Below are 17,896 nucleotides of genomic sequence, written 5' to 3'. Positions count from 1 at the left end.
CAAGGAATGAGGGTCAGTCATCTGTGGTTTAACGAGCCTTTCAGGTGACTTTGATGCATGATCAAGTTTAAGAACTACGGTACTATGTCTTGTATTCATTTATCTTATTATATATTTAGCTATAGCATATTTAATCAGATATCCTATTAACATATGATTTACATTATTTATATTTATGTATATTATATATTTTTTATTATGTCTCCTGCCTCAATAGTGAAAATATCATAAAAGAGGGATTCTTAAAAATTATTTTGTTTACTGCTTTTCCCAAAGCACCTGGAACAGTGACTGGCCCATTGTACGTGCTCTACAAATTGTGTTAAATGAATAAGTGAATGTAAAACTTTACACATCCCTGTCCCTGCTTCTGTCATTTTTTTTCTGCCTAAAATACCCTTGCTGTTTTCCCACACTCAACACATGAAACGTCGATATTTTTCTTGAAATCCCACTACTTTCCTTCTGCAGTTCCGTCTTGAATAGGAACTTTGCTATTTGCCAATGGAAGATTTTATGTCATTATGTATAATATTAAGAACACAACCCATATATTTAATTTATCTGTTTGTATGGGTACTTTTCCCAATACAAAATAAAGTCTCTGAGGGCAGGGTTTCTTTATCCATACTTAGACCTTCCCACGGTACAGAATACAGAGTATGTCTTCAATCAATATTGCTGAAATTATCAAATTGAATTTGAAATATTGTCATCAAGGCAGTGCAACAATTGACTACAACTCAAATTAGCTTAAGAAAAGCATCTTTATTGTCAGGATATACAGTGTTCAGGAAACCCAAGAGTAGGAAGGAAGCCAGGCTTCAGGAGGGTTCAGGGTTAAGAACCGGAAGCCTTTCTGAAACAAAACAGCAACTTTCTCGGGGTGCTGGAGCTGGGCTTGTATGCTCTGTACAGACAGGTGCCCTGTCTTTTCCATTTGGGTGGGAAAAAACGAGACGACACCTATGAGTTCTCCATTCCAAGGGCAAGATGAAGACTCAACAGGCATCATGATATCTCTTTTTCAATTTCCCAGGAATCTGATTGGTATGCTTCAGTTAGGGACTCAGCCCTGATAATACAGACTGTGTGCCTAGAGCTTATTCTCCGAGAATGGTGGGAGGAATGGCAGGCAACCTAACACATTTTTGCCTATACACACAACATACAATTAAATACATATATACTCATAAAATTGAATAAGATTATATTTGAGATAAGATTTAACACTGGAGTTATTATTATGATATTCAGTATATAATCACTAAAACAAATGGAAGAGAGTTTGTAATTTTAGCATAAATGTAAACATTTTTCAATACATTAATCACAATTTAAAATCTTTACAAAAATTACATACAGATGAATATGTACTGTTTGAAATTTTCCATTAACCAACCAAGTCAAACTTGATGCACATATCTATCCAATCTAACTGTAAAGAAAAAAGCAGATTGCTTCCTCTTCCTCTACATTTAATAGAGGATACTTAAGGAAAGGTGACCCTAGCAGTGCTCTCATTCACGGAGAAAATACTTGTTGATCATTAATAATGTTTGTTGTGTTGAGCAAGAGCCAGTGTGTCTGCCCTCAAATAACTTGAACCTTGTGTATGGGTAATAAAATAAAGAGAAAGTAACTACAGTATGTGATTGATAAGGCTGTATGTTTTGAAAAGCACTAGAAGATAAGATTTTGGTCACATCATTATGATAGTCTTTGAGGTAAGAGAAAAATCTCGCATCACCTGCATATTTTTTCACATTCATATGTAGAGAAAACGGACTTCTTATCCTGGTGTGTTTTGTAGGTAAGAAAAAAGAACCAATGGCTATAGAATATTTCCCCGGAGCATCTCAACCTAAAATGCGATATGCAACTCACCTTCCTGGTGTTGGTGTAAATGCTGATCAATGATGACTCTCTGGTGTGGTTGCAACAAGTCCCCACACTAGACAATGAGGCCCCTTCTAGATTCTTCTTTATAATACTAGCTCCTACCTGAGAATCAAGTATAAAGAAAGCGGGTCAGTATTCAACTTTTTTTTTTTTTTTTAACCTCTCTGCTCACACTCATATACTTCTCCCTTTTGGGCAGAGTAAAATTAGAGATCAGATGCAAATTTAAGAAAATGCTTTTTTTCCTGGATGTCTGTGGTAATATCATGCTCCTAGCATCCCTAGCACAAAGAGAAGACTTACATAAAATATTTCAAGATACATCTAAGCTACTAAATTACTTTCCAGATCCATTGTCTGGTTAAAATAATGAATACATTTGGAAGACTAGACATTTAGTAGCCTTCCAGTTGGTTAGTCTAGGCCTCCATGTTGTAATCTAAATAAACAATACTGAACATGCACACCTGGAATGGTGTGTGCTACTTACATAATTATTTTCTTGTCCTAGGTTATCTAGATTCACTTGTTTTTGAGCTTCCTGAGACTGGGGGCTATGTTTTAGTTTACCTTCCGTGAACAGCCTCGCCCAGTGTCTGGCATGCAATAGGTCCTCAGTGAATGTCATTTGAATGGAATCATATGTTATGGTATTGATTTGCACTTATAGAACTGATCACGTAAGAGATACCCTCTCAACGTGATAACCAATAGGAAGAGACTATAATTTTGTGGTTCTCCTGGAATGGGCTTAAAGTTGGTCATTTCCCTTCTTTTGTTTTCCAAAAAGAGAATAATAAAATAAAATAAGGATAGACTGTTCATTTACCTGTCAGTTCTTTTGACATCTTTCTGAGATCATTTAGGTCTAATGCAGTTCTCCTGTTTCCTTTTTATATTCCGATGCTTTTAATAGGAAAAAAAAAAAAAGACTCCCTTGAAGTCTATTTGGAGTTTTCTGCTTTCTCTCAGACTCTTTGATGTATTTCAAGAAACACAGCACTTAAAAAGTGCATTGCGTCCTCATCCACATTCCTCCCCCCACCTGCCTTGTCAAAAGGAAGTAAAAAAAAAAAAAAAAAGGCAAGTGTGGGGCTGATATATTTAGTTCTTATTTCTCCTTTTCCCCACACCTTTTCACAGCCTCTCTGATGTAGTCACTTGTCCATCTCACACATACTAGGACTCTGAAAATTGTTCTCAGTGCAGCTAAACCACTGACGAAACATGCTTCACGGCCTGATGAACTCTCTTTGTGGCTGTGAATATACCTTATTCACTCGATAATTTTCCAGCAGGAAACAGAGAAGCATGTGACACAGGAGGGCGCAGGCCTAATGCTACTCTATACAATTTTTTTTTTCCTGCAAATGCCAACACAACAACTAGCACACTCACCCTTGGCATAACAGGCTTGGGACGAAATTCAGATGCTCTGTGTAGATAACAAGGATACACTGTATATTATGTTGTTGTGAATATTTAAAAACATATAATTTTCATTCTGAACCTAATATTAAACTCTTTTTATAAAAGGATAAATCAAGAAATGATACTACATATGCACTTTAGTCTCAGTGTTACACGATCTTGTAATTGCTTGAATTGCAAATATATCTGAGCATTCTTGACACATGTGTGGTCTTATATCTTCTTTCTTCTCTCTGCCAATATTACTATTTGGATTTCCTCATTTACTTCTACTTGCCACTTTATCTTTGTGTACAGTTTCACCTTCAGTAAGTTTTCTAGCTATGTTTTCTTCAAAATTTCTGTTTTCACACTAAACGTTTCTACCCATACCATGAATTATTTCTGCACCTTCCCTTTGCTGCCATTTCCTTCATGTCAGAAAGTCAAAAACTTTGCACAGAGTACATTATGTTTAACTTACTAGGCTAAGTATTCCAAGAAACATAAATAAAGGAATTTAAAAAATAAACACCGCTTTCAAAGCTGTATTCAGTATGAGGAAACTAATATTTTCTTAGTTTTTCTATTTATGTGGCATTAAAGGTGCATTTGTCAGTATAATATGATGTGAGTCTGTACTACTTAGTGCTTTTCATATAGTATCACAGTTCACGGTAGCTTTAGTGCAGAAATAGATTTGTTGTTTCCAGTGACTGAAAACTCTAAGATACCTTGGCCCCAGGCATTGCTGGATCCAAGGTTCAAGTGATATCTTTAGAGCTTCCTTTCTTTCAATCTCTCTCGTAAGCTCTCTTCGATGGTGGACCTGACAGTGGGCCATGACTGGCCACCTGCCGTTGTATTAGCACTGTGGAAAGAGAATCTTCTTAAGGCTTAGGCAGAAAAGTCTCCTGTGGCACTTTGTTTGGACCAGTTGTGTGACATGCCTATCTGTGAACTGATCACTGTGCCAGGAAGATGGGGTAATGTGTTTGGTCAAGTCTGAGTCATAAGCCCATCAGGCTCCCGTGTTCCCCAGTGTATTTCCCAGAGGAAAGAGGGATTTGGGACGAGAGAAAAAGTCAAGGCGTCCTGAGCATGCAATAACAGGTGCCACAGCTGATATATAATACTGTGCCTGGTTTACAGAGGAGGAAACCAAGACTCAAATTTGCACGAGTGAGCTAAGGTCACACTGGTGTCAGACATCCTTGGAGGCAGCAGGAGAGGGAGGCCTCAAAAGTAGCTGAGATTTGAGTAGGCACTTTCTTATGCCCGTGTGCTTTCCTGTAATCCAAAATCGAGTAACATTTCTTTTTGGTGATTTGCCTAATTTCCTCAATGCTTTTCCCAACAAAAATTCAGGCTTGTTTCTGTCATGCTGTCAATGAAGCATGCATGGTGGATAGCGAAGAACTACACCTGTGCTGAACAAAGACTAAGGAGGGAAAAGAAATCATTAAGAGAACCTAGTGTATGCAAATGATCAATTGCTCTAATTTGTCTCATATTAACAGATTTATTTATTTAAAAAAATCTGACTTCATCCATATCTCCAAAGACAACAAAATTCTGAGAGTAAAAAAATGGCATAATATTAACAGTAATAAGCTTTTTCTGGTTCTTACTTCCCATGTACTCCCCCCATCCTACTACAAGTTATTGCATATTAAATTCTAGTCATCTGCAGGAAGCAATGTTCACATCTTCAGGTGCTCACAGGCAATACCAGGGTAAGCTCCTCTCCTCCTCTTCTGCCCTGGACTGATTTGCCGGTAGATACATTTGACTTCACTGCTCGTGAAGACTTGAGAGAGCAGCTTCACCCACCCAGAACCTGCTGCCTATCCTGACACATGAGGAATGAGAGCATCTGTCTCCCCAAACTTCAGATAGAGTACGTCATTCCTCTCACGATTCTGCCTTCTATTTGCCCTGACAAATATTGTCATTATTTATGGCTTTTTGCTACTAACATGAAGGGTGTCAGGTTTCATGAATACCACTGATCCCTTGGATGACTCCTTCTGATGAAATCAGGCAAATCATTTCCCGGGTTGCTGCCCCCTGGTAGTGCTGGTGTTACCATTTTCTCTGGATGTCACTCAAAGTCATAGTGTACTTGATTGTAGAGAATTTGCTTTCCCAATGTTTGGAATAATCTTTATTATATTAGTTCTCAAGTTTCCAAGGAGATATTTTGGTATTGATGTCTTTCCAATGTTATCCATAACAGCCTCCATCCCAAATTCCATTTTCTTCCCAATAACTCATAGTCCCTGGAGACATTATTAAACATATTCTAAATTCTCAAGTTTTTCTCCTTCCCTCTAATACAAGTTATCTTCCCCAATCCTTCTGTCCTGATAGTCAGTCAGACCTGAATAATAATGTGGGAAAACTACATGCCAGAACTGGGTCAGGCATGACATCTTCTACTATTAATATATTGTTTCTCCTGAATCCAGATTGTAGCTGGGAAGGGAACAACATGATTATTAAGAGATCCTACAATTCTATGAGCATATCATCCCCCAAATTAGCGTAAAATGAAAGAGTTGGCTTAAAAAAAACTTAAATATGACAGTTTATAGTCTCATGACAAGAATTTACATATATCCTTCATAGGCAAACACATGAAATTTCTTTTAATGTTACTATTTTTAAGAATGTGAGTGGGTCTAAGGTAAAGCATAGTCATTTACAGAGACAGCTGTAAATGATCAGTCCTATTTCTCTGCTGCTGCACTGGGCAACATGGAGAAAGATGCTGCCCTAGCTGGAGATATGAATGATAGAGGAGCTCTCCATAATAGTTGTGATGGTTCATTTTATATGTCAACTTCACTAAGCCATAGTACCCAAATTTTGGTCAAACATCAATCTAGATGTTGCTGTCAAGGTATTTTTTTATGTGAGTAATGTTTAAATCATTAGAGTTTTGCTAGATTACCCTCCATTATTTAGGAGGAACTCTTTGAATCAGTTGAAGATCATAAAAGACAAAGATCCCCTTAGGGAAAAGAAATTTTATCTCCAGACTGCCTTCAGGCTTGAGAATGCAACGTAAACTCTTCCATGGAACTCCAGCCTCCTGGCCTGCCCTGCAGATTTCAGACTAACCTGTTGCCACAATTGTGTGAGCCAATTCGTTTGAACGAGTCCCCACTCCCTATATATATGGAAAAATATATGTGTATGTGTGTATGATATGTATATAACATAATGTAACATAATAAATAAAAATGTGATAAATATAAATATGCATTGTATGCACTCTGCTTAATCAGCAGAAAGATTTTTAACTCTCCCTCCATTCAAAACTTACCAAAAGGGATTGACAAGAGAAATATATCCTCTAAGCTCTGGGGTGTATTCAAAGAGATAAATCAAAAAACAACTGGTTTTTAAAGTTACTCTTGAAATGAGTATCACAGCTATTTGTTACCAGTTTAGCAGAGCAAGAAATAAGATACCAAATAAAGTGTGAAAAATAGTTTTAAAGCTCTCATATCAAAGATTTAGCACTTTTTGTTAAACACATCCAAGGGGAGTTAACATAAAATTCTAATATATTTTAAATAGCATTTTTGAGACTATTAGGCTTGATAAAATTTAAATATTACAGTTTATACTCTCATGATAAAAATTTACTTATACCCTTCATAGGCAAACACATGAAATTTCTTTTAATGTTACTATTTTTTTATGGTAAGAAGGTGAGTTAGTTCAGGATAAAGCATGGTATATACAAGCTTTTGGTTTGTTTTTTTGTGTCACAAATGTTTATCCTGAACAAAGCTAAGAGCAGTAATTCATGTCTCTTGTGCAAGTAATATATCTACTCCATAAAACATAGACCCTCATACGGCTCCTTCAGCTCTCCTAAAGAACATGCGATGCTTTTATAGTTCTCTTATTTTTCCATGACTGCACTCCTCAAAAGAAAAAAGAAAACCCTCCTACCATACATTGACTGAAAGCTCCTCAAATAGATGACTAATTATTGTCTTGTCTGCTAATGCTTACCTAGTAGCTGCATATTATTTAAAGCTCAGTACAACTGACTACAATTCTGTAAACTACCACTTAACTCTGTATTAGGCTTCCACAATCCTCTTATAGTATTTTGTATCATCAAATTGTAAATTCACACCTTTATGCCTGTAGCAAATAATCTTTTTGAAAGCTTGTTTTCTTCTCCTACTTGTCTTTTAAATGTTGCATTTTCCTTGGTTTTCCTTTTTACAAAAGAAGTCCTAGCAGCTCCTAGAGATTTTATTCCCACTTAAGGTTTCAATCATCATCAACATGTAGGTGAACTGCAAAAATGTACTTCCAGCCCAGACTGATGCATATACAAATACAAACATGCAAAAGCCTCTTTGCAGCACATGTAATTGGCATATATTACTATTACCTTTGACTTGTTCAACATGACTTTTAACTTTGTCACAGAAGGAAATGAAATCGGTCTAAAACAATTTCTATTAACAAAGTCATAATAGTTATTAATCCTAGTTTTATACTTGTGTGTGTGTTTGAAATTGTTTGGTGTATTTTGTTTTGTTTTTTAGATATTTCATGATAGCTAAACTAAAATGCAGGGCTTAAAATTCTATAAACAATGTTTTCAAAGGCAGACCCCACAATCAGCTCTTTTATGGAACTTACAAAAGAATTAACCAAATGTACAGCTATTGTTTTGGAAATCTTTTAAAAATATCATCCATTTTTTCTGTCTTCTTCTTTAGTAGTTTACAAAAATGATAAAATATTACTTTATGAAGGGTCAACGTGGTGGACTAGAAGCAGCCAACACATGCTGCTCTCTAGAAGAGGATCAAAACCTGCAAGTAGATTCTCACGCAGGATGGACTCCCTGGGGAGATCATTGTAGATCATCAGAGAACTGACAGGAGACACTCAGAGTGAGGGAGATGGGGATGGGGAGTTACACTCACCAAGATTGGAAGGTACCTGAGGGAGACCCTTATGTGTGTGGAAGGGATCAAGGAGAGAACCCCAGGGCCGCATGCTCCCTGTGCATGCACTGGGACTCCAGCTGTGAGGGAGCCCCACCACTGCAGGCCTTTGTACTGATCAAGGAACTGGTTGAAGACTGTACAGTGAAGTTGCATCAGAAATCAGGCTCAGCAGAGACCCATTGGTCTTGGTTCCTAGGTTGCTGCAGCTGGTGCCACTGTGAGCTCTCAGTTCCGGAGATTCTGGTCCATACAGGGGTTAGCTTCACTGCAACTGCCCCAACATCACCTCTTGTCAGGCTGGAGAGAGAGCAGGAAGAGCAAATGCTCTCATATGTCTGTGGCTGGGATCTAAGAACCCTTCCCGCCAGGGAACATAAACAGTGCTCAAGAAATCTCACAGTAACAATTTCAGAGGGACTTGTGTGAGGAGGAGACCCACCATCCAGCAGCCCAGCCCCCACAGCCATGTGCACCAACCAGTGGAATACGTCCTCTGGTCCCATGCACCACCATGCCACGGCCCCATTCACCAACAGAAGGAACAAGCCTCTCAGATCATGCAGTGGTCCATGCCCCTGAGGACCCGCACTCCATGTAGAGGGTCGTGCTGCTTAGCCCCATGTGCCAACAGGAGGGCCACACCTCTTAACCCACACACCATGTGGCAGGCCATGTCCATTGGTCTTGTGTACCAGCTGACAGGCCATGTCCCCATGGCACTGCTTGATGCCATGCCTGAGGCCCAGCTCTCCACCATGGTCTCACTAGCCACAAGCTACCCCCCACCACATACTGTCATTACACCTAGATATGGATTGAGTGAATGCCCACAGCCCTGATACTAGTGGCGACTGCCTAGATAGCCTCTGCCACCAGCAATCTCCTAAATTACTCACCTCGATGGAAAGGGACTCTCTGTCCCCCCTGCTTAAACTTCCAACAGTGACTTGGGAACCAACTCACCAATCCAGTGGAATATCCCCCAGCACCAGCCTAGACTGTGACAGTCATAGGGGGTCAAGACAATGCAGTAGAAAATCTGTGTTACAGAGTCTCAGAGCATCTGCCCCTCTTCCTTTGGGTCAGTCTTTCAGAGTAGGACACAAAAGTGTTGCCTAGGGATCTCTACTCCTTCTCAACAAGTAGGAGAGTTCCCAGCAAAGGAGAACAGGTGTGAGGCAAAGTTATCATTCCTGAGCTATGAAAAGAGGTTTCAGATGAGAAGAAACCAGCAAAAAAAAATTCTGGCAACATGAAAAAACAAGCTAGTTTGACACCCTCAAAGGACAGAATAGATCCACAGCAATGGATCCCATTGAAAAGGAAATTGTCAAAATGGAATTCAGAACATGAATGGCAAGCAAGATTAATGGAATTAAAGAGAAAATTGAAAACCAACACAAAGCAACCAAAAAATATTTCAGGGTAAGAATAAAAAAATAAGAAAAACTCACTGAAGAGATAGACAACATAAGAAAGGCTACAACAAAACTTAAAGAAAGAGACAAGTCATTTAGGGAACTGCAAAATACAGCAGAAAGCCTCAATAATAGAATAGACCTAGCAGAAGAAAGAATCTCAGAGCTTGAAGAGAAAACACTCAAAGTAACTCAGTCATTCAAAGATCCAGAAAAAGAGTAAAGAAGAATGAACAATTACTCAGAGAATATGGGACTATGTGAAATGAGCTAACATACAAATTATAGATATGCCAGAGGGAGAAAAAGAAAAAGCAAAAAGTATGGAAAACCTATTTGAAGGAATTAGTGAGAACTTCTCTGGTTTCACTGGATTCAGATATTCAGATACAAGATGGTCATCAAACACCAGGAAGATTCATTGCAAATAGGGTATCTCCTGACACACAGTGATCAACCTGGCCAAAGTCAAAATGAAGGAGAATTTCTGCAACCTACAAGATGAAAGCAACAACTCACCTACAAGGAAAATGCCTCAGGCTAACAACAGACTTCTCAGTGGAGATGATAAAAGCCAGAAGGGATTGGGACCCCATTTTTCATCTTTTTAAACAGAACTGCCATCCAAGAAATTTGTACCCTGCAAAAGTAAGTTGCATAAATGATGGGGAAGTAAAGACTTTTCTAGACAAGCAAACACTAAGGGAATTTTTCACTACTAGACCTGCCATACAGGAAATGCTCAAAAATGCGTTACACATGCAACAGCACAATAGATGCCCACCACTGTAGAAACATCCAAAAGTTATAGCTCACAGCTCATATAAAACAATAGCACAAGAGGACCCCACCCGAGTCAGAGCTTCAAGCATGAGAATATGGATTTTATAAAGCTCATAAAATTTATTACATTTTCCCCTATTTCTACCCAAACCAGTATTCATTCCTTTTTGAAGCTTCACACTTTCATCTATTATCATTTTTTTCTGTTTTGAGCTTTCTGTAGGCATTCTTTAAAGGTAGGTTTGCTAGCACCAAATCCTCTTAATTTTTCTTTGGGAATTTCTTTATTCCCTTTTTATTTCTGAGTAATATTTTCAGCAATTCAGAAATATTTCTACAGGAATTGTAGTTGAGGTTTTTTTTTTTTTTTTTTTTTCCAAAAGTCAAAAAATATTTTGCTACTTTCTCCTGGAATAAGATGAGAAATTTGCTGCCATTCAAATTGTTGTTCTGCTACAAATAATGCATTGTTTTTCTCTGGTTGCTTTCAATTTATTTTTGTTTATTTCTCAAAAGTTTAAATATTATAAGTTCTGGCATGAATTTATTTGGATATGTACTCTTTGATGTTCACTTAGCTTCTTAAATCTGTTCATTTTGTCTTTCCACAAGTTTGGGAAATTTCCAGCCATTATACTTTTAGTCCCACTCTTGCTCACCTATTATTCTGAGAGTCCAATGATACAAACATATCTCTTTCGTATTGTTCTCCAGGTCCCTTAGGCTGTTATTTATCATTTGGCAATTCTGAACAAGTCCTCAAAGATGCCTTATTCTATCATCTGTCTTCTCTACTATTTAGCCCATTCAACAGTGGATATTATATTATGAAACCTGTTTCATTTTCTTTTTTATAAGGCAGTCTCATTGTTGAGGTATAGCAAGCTGGGGCTGGGTATGTGTGTAAGGTTAGCTTCCGGCAGGACCCAGCTATGCCACCTCTGCAAAAATAGTAAGTTGAGTCAGACTGCCTTGGAGTGGAAGTTCAGATTGCCATTTCCTGCTAAAAGCGGGCACCAACACACACTGCCTGTTGCTTCTGAGCAGCATTATGAGCTCAACTCCCTACTGAGCTGACACCAGCAAGGAAGATAGTGAAGGGATGACTTCCAACCCATTTTGCTGTAGGGTAGAGCAGATGCTCAGCCTCTAGAGCTCAACCCCTTGCCCTGCTGGAGCACTGGCACTACCTTGACAGAAAAGGAGAAGCACTGCCTGCTCCCCCTGAGCAGGAGTTGGAGTAGCACTGCTGCCTGCTCTCATACGGCAGGTAGGGGAAGCGAAGATCAGCTCCCCACTCAGCTCCACTGAAATCCAAGAAGCAGGGTGAGATTTTTCCATTTGCATTTGTCTAGAATAGGGTGGATATTGCCAAACAATTTTTTTTGTTGAAAGGTCACTCTTCTCCCCATCCTTTAGCTATAGGGAACAGGCTTTTACTGAAGCATTTCTTATCTGTGCTAGTTAGCAGTTCTGGGCTGGAGCTTCTGGAACATACAGGAAGATAAGGGAATCCAGGAATTCATTACCTTTCAGTTCCTCAAGTAAGAATGGAGAACCCTAGGATGTACACCTTCTTCTTTTCATCTGTTGCAATGTTCTTGTTTGTTTTGTTATGTCCAGGTTTTGTTTGGTTTGGTTGGTTTTAGTTGTAAAAAGAGGACACAGAAGGAATGGGTTTACCCCATCTTTGGGGCCATATTTTTCCGCTTATTGTAACATTCATTTCTCTCTTATCACATCACTCTGCCCACCTTCTCTTGATGGACACATGGCCCCTTCTCCACAATTCACTGCCTGCCAGAATCTTCTTAACTCTTTCTATAAACTTCTAGAGGGTATTTCTTACACATGTACTTTCAGCCACCATAACGTATCAGTCTTTTGAGTTTCCCTTTGCCTTCCTTCCATCAAAATATTACCTACGAATGCTTGTGAAAGTGCATTCTCCCTCTTGCACTAATTTTGATGATGGATTTTCAAAACCACAATGTTGTAGTTCCATGTTGATTCAAAGACATTGTGCTAAAGCATGGAAAATTTCCACCTCTTAGGCATACACACCTATGCCAGAGGTACCAGAGATATTCACAATGTTAAAGGGGGTAACTGGTATTTCTAATACCTTAGAATGTTCTCTTTACACCATCTACAGTGGATTGAACAGTGTCCTGTGAAGATTCATGTCCACACAGAACTTATGAATATGAAATTATATGTGGAAATAAGATCTTTGTAGATGTAATCAAGTTAAGAAAGTTCAGAATGTGTTAGAGCTGTCTCTAAATACAATATAACTGTTGTTCTCATAAGAAGGGAATTTGAACAGATAGATACATGAAGAATGCCTTAATGAATGAATAAAAAAATGAAATATGTTTACTAAACTTCACCCTGTGCCCTGGAAACTGAGTCCTGAGTTCATAAATTAATCATAAAAAAACAGAAATATAAGGCAGAACATAATTCATTGTGGTAAAGTATATTTCTTAACTTTTCTTTGTGCTAGGGATATGTGTAATTTTAGTGAGAGTAATATGTCTTTAATCTGGGTTGTTTGAATCAAATTTCAGAGCTCTTTTCTACTTACTTGTACATTTGAAGTTGACATGACCTAGGCTTTTCCCCCTGCTTATAATATATCTCCCCATTGTTTCTGAGAAGGCAAAAGGGAAAGCACATGATAAAACTTAGCACCTGAGTTTGCTGAGTTCAACCAGTAGTGCTCACTGAAGAGGGAGAGAATGAAAACCAAAATGGCTTATGTCTGAGTCTGTAGGTGATCTTATCTCCAATCCCCACACCCATCACATTTTACGAGTTCATGCATTAAGGCTTTGCCTTAATAACAGCACACATTCCACAGTGAGCTCAACAGCTTTCTGTGGTGCGAACACAGATAGCTATTTTCTTTCCCTGCCATGGCTGTCTTTGGCCTGGGGATATATATGATTACAATGAAAGCTGCATATCAGAATCAACTGTCCGATACAAACTGAAGAGAAAGCTAAGTGTGAGGTTTAGTGTTGCAGCTATAATAGATCTGGTGCTTAGCTGAGGGCAAACAGCAATTTCTAAGCTGTAGGTGAATTGAGTTGGGGTATGGGTGTGAGGTTTGCTTGGATAAGGTGAGCAGGCTGGCCCAGAGAAGGGAGGGATGCTGATCAATCCCTAACGTAGTGCAAGGAGCATTATGTAGCTAAAGGAACATAACAAAAATTGATATATTATGGTATAAATTAATCTCTTATAGATCTATTTATATACAAAAGTTTTCTGCTTGGTACTATATATATATATATATATATGTGAAGATACATTAGGAATACAGAGCCATCGTCTGGCTGACAGTGTGGGCCAGAACTCATCCACTCTGCTTCACTTAGTCGTGGGATATGAATACAAAATCTTGGAGCACACTGTAAGGGGTGCTAGCTTTGGGGAATCCCTGCTGTGTTCAGAGTTCAGTGAATTGTTTTCTCTTGCTTGAATACCCATTGCTCACTCTGAATTTGTTTTAACACATCAGGAGAACAAGGCCCAGATACTGTAAAAATTCCAGGTAGCTTTCAGAGAAAATCCCATTTGTTAAACTCTGGGAAGGAAATAAAGAAGACCGCTGAATCCATTTTACCAGGAGGTGGTCGAGTTTATACAATCCCAATAGTGGTGATCCCACAGTATCCGAAACTTTTTCATGCCCCCTGTGGTCTTACTTGTCAAATAGAAAGAATGATCAAACTAATGACAAATCCAATCCTCAGGGTTCTCAGGAAAAATAGACACAGCTGCTGGAAATGTTTTAACATATGCTAGTCCAGCCCCACCAAAGGTACAGCAGGTTTAGTCCTCTGCACATACCTATCGATGGGATGAAATACAGGGTGGAGACAGAGACAAAGAAAGAAACTCAACTGACATACACATTTGCACAAATTGTCTTCATGCAAGTAAAGGGGTTTCTGACAAGTTCCTCTTAAATTATATCCATTTTCCCTGCTTGGGTTTTAAAGCATTTGAGACACAAAACATAAGGATGACATATGGAGACTAAAGAACTCCCCTCTTACTGACAGGGGCCAGGCTGGAGGACATGACCATGTATGTTAACCACATGGGTTTGCTAATAATGAGCTGCAGAATTAATCACACTTCCCCATCTGGACCTGAAAGTGCTTACCTGGGGGCAGGCCTCTCCATATGGGAGGAGGCAAGTTAGCCTTTTGGAGAAATGAGGGAGATTTCTGGCTCTCTGAAACATCTAATACCTCCACCCACACCCCTGCCCCCAGAGAAAGGAGGAAGAGCTCAGTGAAGCTGCCCAGTTATTCTTCCCAAATTTGTCAGTCATAGAGTACCTACACACACGTCTTGGGAAAGAATGACAAAATGAACAAAGAATCTAGAGAAGTAACAGTCTATGGAGATTCAGAAACATGGAAAACATCAAAAATGAGGATTTTTTTTTCCTCAATACATTGTTTTTTCTTATGTTTATCTCTATCTATCCATCTATCTATCTATCCATCTATTTATGTCCTTGGTTCTCTGTGTTGTATTTAGGTGCACTCCTAATAACTATATCCTAATTCGCCAGTTCTTTCATTCAGAGTTTAAAACAGCTATTGAATTTTACATACCAGCACTATGGTTTGAACGTCCCCTACAAAACTCATGTTGAAATTTAATTGCCATTTTAACAGTGTTGGAAGTTGAAACCTTTAAGTGGCAGAGCCCTTATGAGTGGATTAATGCCATCGTTGCCGTGTGAGTTAGTTGTCACGGAAGTGGGCCCTTGATAAACAGAGGGGGTTCACCCTCATTTTCTTTTTGTCTGCTGTGTTGGCTTGCCTTTCTGCTTTCTGCCCTGGAGGTGAGGCGACAAGAAGACCCTCCCCAGATGGCCGAGTGGATGCTCATGTCCTGCCCTTGGGCTTTCAGCCTTCAGAAGCAGGAACCAAATAATTTTTTTTATAAATTACTCAGTCTATGGTATTCTGGTATAGCAGCAAAACATGGATTAAGAGAAATAGTGACTACATTTTTTTCATTTCAAGAATTTCTAATTAATTTTTTTCATATCCACCTATACTGATATCATTTTTACCTCTATTTGCTTTTTAATTTCTAGTTTTTATTTGTAAATATTCTTTTTTCTATATCATTGTAATGTAATTTTAGAATGTTTTATTTTCCTTTTCATTTGGAGCAAAGTAATTCACTTAATGTTTACCTAGTCTTTTCTAAGCTTTGTTTATCCTCAGGGGGTTTGGAATTTCTATATGCAGGCTCATCTCAAGCGAAAGACTTTTTTGTTTTGTTTTTTTGTGTGTGTGTGTTTAGTTCTCTGGTAATTGTGTGTTTGCCTTTTTTGATCCCACATAGACCATAGACCATATCCAGCTCTCATTTTGGTGCCTCAAGCTCCTGCCAACATTGTGTTGTTGAAGATGTTGTGGCTATAGTCACTGAGCCACTGGGAAGCTTGGTTCATGTTCCAGTCAAAAGACTGAGTCACTTTTCCTCTACCTTCTGAGGTACACAGTTTTAAATAAGCTTTAGCTCAAGATAATGTTCAAGTTTAGTTATTTCCACCTTTTTTTTTTTTTTTTTCAGCAGCAGGGCAGTATCGTTCTGATCTATAGATTAAGCAGTAAGCTTCCCTCTGGCCCGTCTTTCTTTGGAGGCAGGTTTCATTCCAGTTCCAGACATGATGCCCTAGACACCTCCGTCTGCTGGTAGCCCAGAGCTCTTCAGGTCGGCAAACTCCACCCCACTCACTGCTGCAGGTTTTCTCCTCCCACTCTAGCACCGTAGAGACGGAAGTTCTGTGATCTGGGTCCTGGGGTGCAGTGTCCTCTCACCTCACTGTCTGCACTGAGACTATGCAGAGGGACAGGAATAATGACAAAGTTATTTTACTTGTCTGGTAACACTTTGTTGGAGATCCTGCATTGTTCTCTGTTTGCTCAGCTAGTTTCTATTTGCTGCTACCACTGGGGGCCCAATCCTGGAGTCATTCTTCATGTCGATGGTATATATGGTTTTCCCGGGCACTGTCAGTGTTGGGCACAGCATCCTTTGCCAAGGATGCTGTCAGATAGTTCTACTCATTATTTTATACCAAGAGTCTATTCCTATAATGTTCTGTTGGAAAGAACCAGAGATCTACTTGGCTGGGAATTATCAGCTTCTTAGCTCCTGCTTCTGCTTTACTCCATGGTTACCAAATGAACCATTGTGTCCTTTTCTACAGTTGCTGAAAGGTGTGAGAAACTATGTGGAAGTCATTTCATTTCCTTTACCTTAAATATACTAAGCCAATTATCCTACTGACAGTTCCAACAAGTCTTCTGCCTTTATAAATTTCCATGATTGCCAGGGAACTACATACACACACACACAAATACACACACATATATGTGTATATTGTATGTAGACACACATGTACATGTATGGGTACGTGTGTGTGTGTATATAAATATTTCAAATTCCTAGGTCATATCTCAGATCTCTCAAGAACTTTATCACTTTACTTATTCTGCTTCATGACCGAATCAGGTTTGAGGATTTTTTGCTCCTTAGCATCCACCTGGGGAGTGAAGAGGTATGTATTGAATCCTTTTCTTGAGACTCTCTAACCTCCTCAAAAGGTTCTGTTGGTGTCTTTTAACCCATTTAGTTCTTTTGGTGAAGGTCAGGGTGGAGAGCTATTGTAGTGTCTAGGAGGTTAACATACCAAGATTCCTATAGCTTTTCTTTCTTTCTCTTCAAAAGTTATTTTTTATAAATAGATGGGAAGGTTAATGTGAGTGCTAATTGGGGATAGAAAAGCAAGCTAGGCTGCTTCCCAGTACGCCGCAAGGCAAGGTCTACCCTCCATTGTTGGAAGGTATTTTAGAACACAAAGAACCAAACAGCATTTTATTTTCACTTGAGACTCAACTGAGCAATTCCAAAGCAATAGGAAAGTTCTACTCAGTACCCTGTTTGCTGTATCTGAATCCCATACAAAAATATGAGATGCCTAATTTCAGGAAGTATATCTTATTTGCTTTAGAAGTACATGCCCGTATTCAAATGCCTAACATTTACAGATGGTAGTGGATAGATATTGGTTGAATGAATGTGTAGGGGTCAAGGGAAAATCTTCCCCTTCACCCTTTGAAGCTTTACTGAAAAATCAACTCACAAAATGCAGATTAATAAGAGAAATAGCATACAAATTTATTAACATATATGTGCAGGAAATTATAGATTACCCCATCCCTTCATGGGATGCAGAAATTTATATACCATCTTAAGGTTACAAAAAGAATGCGAGGGACAGAGCATTGCCACAAAACAGGTCATGGTGATAAACGAGGTTATAGTGGCAAGACAAGTTAGGAA

Source organism: Lemur catta, chromosome 4 (assembly GCF_020740605.2).
Source record: "Lemur catta isolate mLemCat1 chromosome 4, mLemCat1.pri, whole genome shotgun sequence".
Classification (NCBI taxonomy): Eukaryota; Metazoa; Chordata; class Mammalia; order Primates; family Lemuridae; genus Lemur; species Lemur catta.
The sequence above is the reverse complement of the archived record's forward strand: the minus strand, read 5'-3'. Positions refer to the sequence as shown.